We start from the raw sequence: 8799 nt of genomic DNA, 5'->3' as shown, positions 1-8799 counted from the left end.
TGTGGGTTGTTGCTGAAAAGATACCTGAAAATGTGGAAGCGACTTTGGAACTGGGTAACAGGCAGAGGTTGGAACAGTTTGGAGGGGTCAGAAGAAGGCAGGAAAATGTGGGAAAGTTTGGAACTTCCTAGAGATTTGTTGAATGGCCTTGCCCAAAATGCTGATAGCCATATGGACAATAAGATCCAGGCTGAGGTGGTCTCAGGTGGAGATGAGGAACTTGTTGGGAACTGGAGCAAAGGTGACTCTTGTTATGTTTTAGTAAAGAAACGTGTGGCATTTTACCCCCACCCTAGAGATTTGTGGAACTTTGAACTTGAGAAAGATGACTTAGAGTATCTGGTGGAAGAAATTTCTAAGCAGCAAGAGGTGTTAGAAGAATTCAGTTTTAAAAGGGAAACAGAGCATAACAGTTCAGAAAATTTTCAGCCTAAAGATACAATAGAAAGGAAAAACCAATTTTCTGGGGAGAAATTCATGCGGGCTGCAGAAATTTGCATAAGTAGCAAGGAGCCTAATGTTAATCCCCAAGATCACATGGAAAATGTTTCCAGGGCATGTCAGAGATCTTCACAGCAGCCCCTCCCATCACAGGCCCAGAGGCCCATGAGAAAAAAGTGGTTTCCTGGGCCAAGCCCCAGTCCCTGTGCTGTGTGTAGCCTGGGGATTTGTGCCCTGTGTCCCAGCTGCTCCAGCCATGGCTGAAAGGGGCCAATGTAGAGCTTGGGCTCTGGCTTCGGAGGGTGGAAGCCCGAAACCTTGGCAGCTTTAACCTGGTGTTGAGTCTGTGGGTGTATAGAAGTCAAGAATTGAGGTTTGGGAACCTCCACCTGGATTTCAGAGGATCTATGGAAACGCCTGGATGCCCAGGCAAAAGTTTGCTGCAGGGGCAGGGCTCTCATGGAGAACCTCTGCTAGGGCAGTGAAGAAGAGAAATGTGGGGTCAGAGCCCCCATACAGAGTTCCTACTGGGGCACTGCCAAGTGGAGCTATGAGAAGAGGGCCACTGTCCTCCAGACCCCAGAATGGTAGATCCACCAACAGCTTGCACCATGTGCCTGGACAAGCCACAGACACTCAACACCAGCCTGTGAAAGCAGCTGGGAGGGAGGCTGTATCCTGCAAAGCTGCAGGGACAGAGCTGCCCAAGACCATGGGAGCATCAGCGTGACGTGGATGTGAGACCTGGGGTCAAAGGAGATCATTTTGGAGCTTTAAAATTTGACTGCCCCGCTGCATTTTGTACTTGCATGGTACCTGTAACCCCTTTTATTTGGCCAGTTTCTCCCATTTGGAACAGCTATATTTACCCAATACCTGTACCGCCATTGTATCTAGGAAGTAACTAGCTTGCTTTTGATTTCACAGGCTCATAAGCAGAAGGGACTTGCCTTATCTCAAATAAAACTTTGGACTGTGGACTTTTGGGTTAATGCTGAAGTGAGTTAAGACTTTGGGAGACTGTTGGGAAGGCATGATTAGTTTTGAAATATGAGGACATGACATTTGGAGGGGCCAGGGGCAGAATGATATGGTTTGGCTGTGTCCCCTTTCAAATCTCATATTGAATTGTATCTCCCACGATTCTCACATGTTGTGGGAGGGACCCAGGGGGAGATAATTGAATCATGTGGGCTGGTCTTTCCTGTGCTATTCTCCTGATAGTGAATAAGTCTCAATGGCATCTGATGGGTTTATCAGGGGTTTCTACTTTTGCTTTCTCCTTATTTGTCTCTTGCCGCTGCCATCTGAGAAGTGCCTTTCACCTCCTGCCATGATTCTGAGGCCTCCCCAGCCATGTGGAACTGTAAGTCCAATTAAACCTTTTTTTCTTCCCAGTCTTGGATATGTCTTTATCAGCAGTGTGAAAATGGACTAATACACTGCCTTAGGAACACACATAATGTGGTCAATGTCCACTTCGACTGAACAAGAGTTTACACATGGTACACCTCAACTCCACAGCCAGCATCATGATTACTAGTTAAAGCTCAGAAACACTCCTGTCTTATCCCATGTGTTTCCTGATGGCGCCTGTACCAATTAGAAAAGGTTAAAAATTATCATTATTTGCCTTCATGAAAATCATTAGAAAAACTACTATTATAACAATAGCTTTCCTTTATATTAGCAATAAACTAGTAGGAAATATAAAAATTAAGCCTCTTTCACAATAGCCATAAGAACTTAGAACACCCAGGAGCAATCAATATAAAACGTGTGCAGAACCATGTCAAAGAAACGAACCTCTACATCAACGATTCCTTATCCATTTATTTCCATCCTTCAAACTAAGATTTGGGCTTGCAGCTGCCTTTCCATTTGTTAAAGAAGAGGTTAAATCCATGTGACGAAATTGTCCCCAGTAGATCTTACTGCCAGTCTGAAAGAGCTCTGCTAACGCTGAAGTCTACAGAGTAGGATTTCAAAGCTGTTTGGAGTTGCAAAACCCCATGAGATTGTTTAATTTTGTGACTTCCCTCCTATTCAAGCCTCCTGTGTGTTGGGAGAGGGGGCACAACCGAGTTTTCACAAAATGAGGATGAAACTACCCCTGGTAATCTACAGCCACATCAACTTTTGGGCTACTTATTTGGACAATATTAAACATTTTTATGTTGCATACTATTTCAAACAAGATATCTATATTAAAAAATTTTCAAAAGAAGCTCTAAAATAATAACTTCTAAGAATGAATAACTGGATTAATAAATATCTGGATTAATCTAAAAGGACACCAGACCAAAGATAGGTATGTCTTTATAACTGAGCCTCAAACTCAACCATGAAGACAAAGTCAGAGGTTGACATCACCGTAACTATCTCCCTTTCATCCTTCTCTGCAAAATATGATTTAGGTTCTATTGATAGAGATGTCATTAGATATTTTAATTCAAACCCCAATTTTTCTGAGAGGCAAAAGAAATAGCATAGTCTAAAAATAAGACCCACGCAAAGTACTCTAGTCATTAATTAACTACAGAAGTAAACTATTATGCAATAGCTGAAAAGATCTGATGGGCTATTCATTATGCTATGCTGTTATCATTTACCTGAGAAATTCCAAGAATATACAAACCACTGTTTTGGACTTGGGCCTCAAAGAATCTTGGTAATCACAGTAAATAATGATGAACAAACACACGCTAATGAAGGAAATGAAGAAAAACAATTTAACCTATCCAAAAATTCACTGTATTTAATGTTAAAATTCAAGGTGTGTTCTCTTAAGTTTGTATTCAAATGAGCTTATATTTCCAACTCTTGCTGAATGACAGAAGCACACACAATGTTCACATTTTGCTGTAAATGATGGACAAAGGTTTAATGTCCTTCATTGATAAAGGGTGAGTGCAAATCAACAGAAAAATAGAGAAACATCTGAAAAGAAAAATGAGCACAGGATATGTTCATCTATTCACAAAGAAATATAATGTTTTAAAAGAAAAATATTCATTTCTAAATTAAAAATGCAAACTAAAAAATGCAATTTAAAATCTTAGCGATCAAATTGAGCAAGTTTTGTGAGTTTTTAAATGTAAGAAGTGGGCTGCATTCCAGGCTATAACAAGCTGTAGGGGAGGCACTACTGTCACTGCGTAGGAGTGGACCAGGTATCTTGATGGACAGTCCCCTTGGCAAGAAAATTCTTGCCCAAGATGCCAATAGCAGGAGTTAATTATATTAAATTTCTGGAAGTAACCCAAAAAGCTGTTGCTAGGGGTTACTTTGGGACGTGATCAGACATGAAGTTTCTATTACTCGGCCTGTATGAGCTTCTGTGTTGATTGACACTTGTTCTCTGCTTTCTGTCCACACAGTATATGAATGGAAGTGTTCCATTTGAATTTTTTTTACCTTGATTATTTACCAATTTAATTCAAATAAATGAATTTTAAAGGTAAAAACCAAGCTCTGATTGCAGGGGTCAGGGACTGAATCTCTCCCATCTGTGCTTTCCCAGCTAGGGCTGCACCAAAAGGGTTCTGTAGGCTGCTTCAATTTGTTTCTCCTCCTCTGTCTCCTCTTCTATCCCTTCCATCCATCTCCCTACAAGCGACAAGAAGCACATTCCTAGTATCCTGCTAGAGTTTTAAATGTACTCTGACATGACTACAGCTAAAGAGAGAGAAGCATTTTGAAATGAAATGTTAGCTATTAATCACCAAGGAATTAAGATATTTTCACACATTTCATACATGGCTGGAAAACATGTTGTTTAAATAAAAGTTACAATGTCATATGAAATCAACCTAGGTGCCCACCAATGTTGGATTGGATACAAAAGTGTGGTACATATACACTATGAAATACTACACAGCCATAAAAAAGTATAATGTCTTTTGCATCAACATGGATGCAGTTGGAGGCTGTTATCCTAAGCAAATGAACACGGGAACAGAAAACCAAGTAACCTATGTTCTCACCTATAAGTAGCAGGTAAACTCATGGACATGAAGATGGCAACAATAGAAACTGGGGACTCTAGTGGGGAGGGAGAGGGGCAAGAATTGAAAAATTGACTATTAGGTACTATGCTCAGTGCTTGATTGACAGGATCAATCGTACCTTAGACCTCAGCATCACACTATATACCCAGGTAATAAACCAGCACATGTACCCTCTGAATCTAAAATAAAAGTTGAAATAAAAAAGAATTACAGTGTTTTGTCTAGATATCTTTTAAAAATACACAAATATCTAATTTATTTGTGTTTTAGAAACAAAAAAGAAAACATCGGATTTATAGTTGATGGCAGGGCTCACACACACACTCCAGCAGACATCAAGGCATCCTGAAAGCCACCCAATTGTCCCATAACAATGATATTTATGGATTTTTGAATAAACTTGGCAATTGAAACTTCCAGTCTTAAAACTTGAAATTTACTTTTGTCTCATCTGAGGTCCACCTTCAGGAAACTCTCTCTCAGGCAAGGGACCAAAACTCACTAGATCATTGTATACAGGCAATGAGATATCGGACCCTTCATTCCTTCTGATTGCTTCTCAGAAGATAAAAGTCCCAGAATTTGTAGTTGGCAAGCTGGAGACCAAGGAGAACTGATGGTATAAGTTCTAGCTCAGGTCTGAAGACTAGTGACCCAGGAGAGCTGGTGGTGTAATTTCCAGTCTGAGTGTAAGTCCTAAGGAAAAGAAGACTGATGTCCCAGCTTGAAGATAGTCAAGCACAGAAAATGAATTCTCATTCCATCATTTTTGTTCTATTCAGACCTTCAATGAAGTGGATGAGGCCCACTCATACTGGGGAGAACAATCTGCTTTGCTCAGTCTACTGATTCAAGCATTAATCTCATCCAGAAACACTCTCACAGGCATATCCAGAATAATGCTTAACCAAGTATCTGGGCACCATGGCCAAATCAAGTTAATGCACATCCACATTGCTGCTAAGGACGTGGTTTTATTCCTTTTTATGGCTGCTTAGTATTCCTTGGTGTATTTGTGTCACATTTTCTTTATCCGGTCCACCATTTGTGGGTATTTAGGTTGATTTTATGTCTTTGCTATTGTGAATAGTGCTGCAATGAACATATATGGGCATGTGTCTTTATGATAGAAGAATTTATATTTCTTTGGGTATATACCCAGTAATGTCACTGCTGGGCTGACTGGTAGACCTGTTTTAAGTTCTCTGAGAAATCTCCAAACTGCTTTCCACAGTGGCTGAACTAATTTACGTTCCCACCAACAGTGTATAAACATAACCTTTCTCCATAACCTCACCAGCATCTTGTTATTTTTTGACTAAATAAGTAGACATTCTGACTAGTATGAGATAGTATCTCATTGTGGTTCTGATTTGTATTTCTCTAATGATTAGTGATGTTGAACTTTTTTTCGTATGCTTGTTGGCTGTGTGTATGTCTTCTTTTAAGAAGTGTCTGTTCATGTCCTTTGCCCACTTTTTAATGGGATTGTTTTTTGTTTGTTAATTTATTTAAATTTCTTATAGGTTCTAGATATTAGACATTTGTCAGATGCATAATTCGCAAATATTTTTTTCTCGTTCTGTAGGGTGTCTGTTTTCTCTGTTGATGGTTTCTTTTGCTGTGCATAAGCTCTTTAGTTTGATTCAGTCCCATGTGTGAATTTTTGGTTTTGTTGCAATTGCTTTTGGTGCTTTTGTCATGAAATCTTTGCCAGAGCCTGTGTCCAGAATGGTATTTCCTAAGTTATCTCCAGAGTTTTTATACTTTTAGGTTTTATATCTAAGTCTATAATTCATCTGCAGTTGATTTATGTATATGGTGTAAGGAAGGGGTCTAGTATGAATCTTTTGCATGTGGCTAGCCAGTTATCTCAGCACCATTTGTTGACTAGGGAATTCTTTCCTTATTGCTTGTTTTCATCCACTTTGTTGAAGGTCAGATGGTTGTAGGTGAGCAGAATTATTTCTGGGCTTTCTATTTTGTTCCGCTGTCTTTTTTCTGCTTTTGTACCAGTACTATGATGTTATGGTTACTGTAGCCTTATAGTATAATTCAAATTTGGGTAGTAGGATGCCTCTGACTTTGCTATTTTTGCTTAGGATTGCTTTGATGATTTGTCCTCTTTTTTGGTTCCATATGAATTTTAGAATAGTTTTTTTTAGTTCTGTAAAGAATGTCACTGGTATTTTGGTAGAAATAGCATGGAATCTGTAAATTGCTTTGGGCAGTATGGCCATTTTTAGCATATTGATTCTTTCAATCCATGGCTATGGAGTGTTTTGCCATTTATTGTGTCTCCATTAATTTCTTTCAGAAGTGTTTTGTTGTTCTTATTGTAGAGATCTTTCACCTCTCTGATTAGCTGTATTCCTAGGTATTTTATCCTTTTTGATTATTGTGAGTGGGATTGCATTCTCGATTTGGCTCTCACCTTGGATGTTATTGGAGCACAGAAATGCTACTGATTTGTGTACATTGATTTTGTATCTTGAAAATTTACTGAAAGTATCAGTTCTAGGAGCCTTTGGGCAGAGACTACAAGGTTTTCTAGGTATATCATCTGCAAAGAGAGATAGTTTGACTTCCTCTCTTCCTATTTGGATGCTGTTTATTTCTTTGTCTTTCTTAATTGCTCTGGCTAGGATTTCCAGTAATATATTTAATAGGAGTGGTGAGAGTGGGCACCCTTGTCTTATTCCAGTTTTCAAGGGGAATGTTTTTGCCCATTCAGTATGTTGTTGACTGTGGTTTTGTAATAGATGGCTCTTAATATTTTGAGGTATGTTTCTTCAATGCCTAGTTCAGTGAGGGTTCTTAACATGAAGGGGTGTTGAATTTTATTGAAAGCCTTTTCTGCCTCTTTGAGATGATCATGTGGTTTTTGTCTTTAGTTATGTTTATGTAATGGATCACATTTATTGATTTTTGTATGTTGAGCCAACATTGCATCCCAGGAATAAAGTCTACATGATCATGATGGATTAGCTTTTCGATGTGATGCTGGATTCAATTTGCTAGTATTTTGCTGAGAATTTTTATGTCTATGTTCATCAGCGATATTGGTCTAAATTTTTTGTTGTTGTTGTGTCTCTGCCAGATTTTGGTATCAGGATGATGCTGACCTCTTAGAATGAGTTAGAGAGGAGTTCTTCCTGTGCATTTTTCTGGAATGGTTTCAGTAGGATTGGTACCAGCTCTTCTTTATACATCTAGTAGAGTTTGTCTGTAAATCACTCTGGTCCAGGGTTTATTCTGATTGGTAAGTATTTTTATTACTGTTTCAATTTTGGAACTTGTTATTGGTCTGTTCAGGCATTCGATTTCTTTCTGGTTTAATCTTGAGAGGTTGTAGGTTTTCAGGAATTTATCCATTTCTTCTAGATTTTCTAGTTTGTATGAATAGAGATGTTTATAATAGTATCTCAGGATTTTTTGTATTTGAGGTTAGAGGTAAAGTCACCTTTGTCATTTCCGATTGTGTTTATTTGGATCTTCTTTTTTTCTTCATTAGTCTAGCTAGTGCTCTATCAATCTTATTAATTGCTTCTAGAAACAAACTTCTGGTTTCGTTGATGTTTTGTGTGGATTGTCACTTAACAAATTCATTCACCTCAGTTCTGATTTTTGTTATTTCTTTTCTCCCACTAATCTTGAAGTGGTTTTGCTCTTCATTTTCTAGTTCTTTTAGGTGGGATGTTTGGTTGTTAATTTGACATCTTTGTGACATTTTTAGCACTATAGTTTTCCTCTTAACACTGCTTTAACAGTGTCCCAGAAATTTTATTATATTGTATTTTTGTTTTTATTTGTTTCAAATAATTTGTTGATTTCTTCCTTAATTTCTTCAGGAGCAGGTCAATTAATTTCCATGTAATTGTGTGGTATTGAGAGACCTTGGTATTTATTTCTACTTTTATTGTGCTGTGGTCTCGTTGGTATAATTGTTTTTTTAATTTGTTGAAAATTGCTTTATGGCCAAGCCTGTGGTTGATCACAGATTATGTGCTATGTGCAGATAAAAAGATTGTATATCCTGTTGTTTTTGGGTAGAGTGTTCTGTAAATGTCTATTACACATTTGGTTAGGTGTCAAATTTGAGTCCCAAATCTTTGTCAGTTTTGTGCCTCAGTGATCTAACACTGTCAGTGGGCTGTTGAAGTCTCCCAGTATTATTATGTGTCATTTAAGTCTCTTTGTAGGTTTCAAATAACATATTTTATGAATCTGGTGCTCCTGTGTTGGGTGGATTTATATTTAGGGTAGTTAAGTCTTCTTGTTGAATTGAACACTTTATCATTATGTAATGTCCTTCTTTGTCCTTATTATTGTTCATTTAAAGTCTGTT

This window comes from Hylobates moloch, unplaced genomic scaffold (genome assembly GCF_009828535.3).
Source record: "Hylobates moloch isolate HMO894 unplaced genomic scaffold, HMol_V3 SCAFFOLD_2, whole genome shotgun sequence".
Classification (NCBI taxonomy): domain Eukaryota; kingdom Metazoa; phylum Chordata; class Mammalia; order Primates; family Hylobatidae; genus Hylobates; species Hylobates moloch.
The sequence above is the reverse complement of the archived record's forward strand: the minus strand, read 5'-3'. Positions refer to the sequence as shown.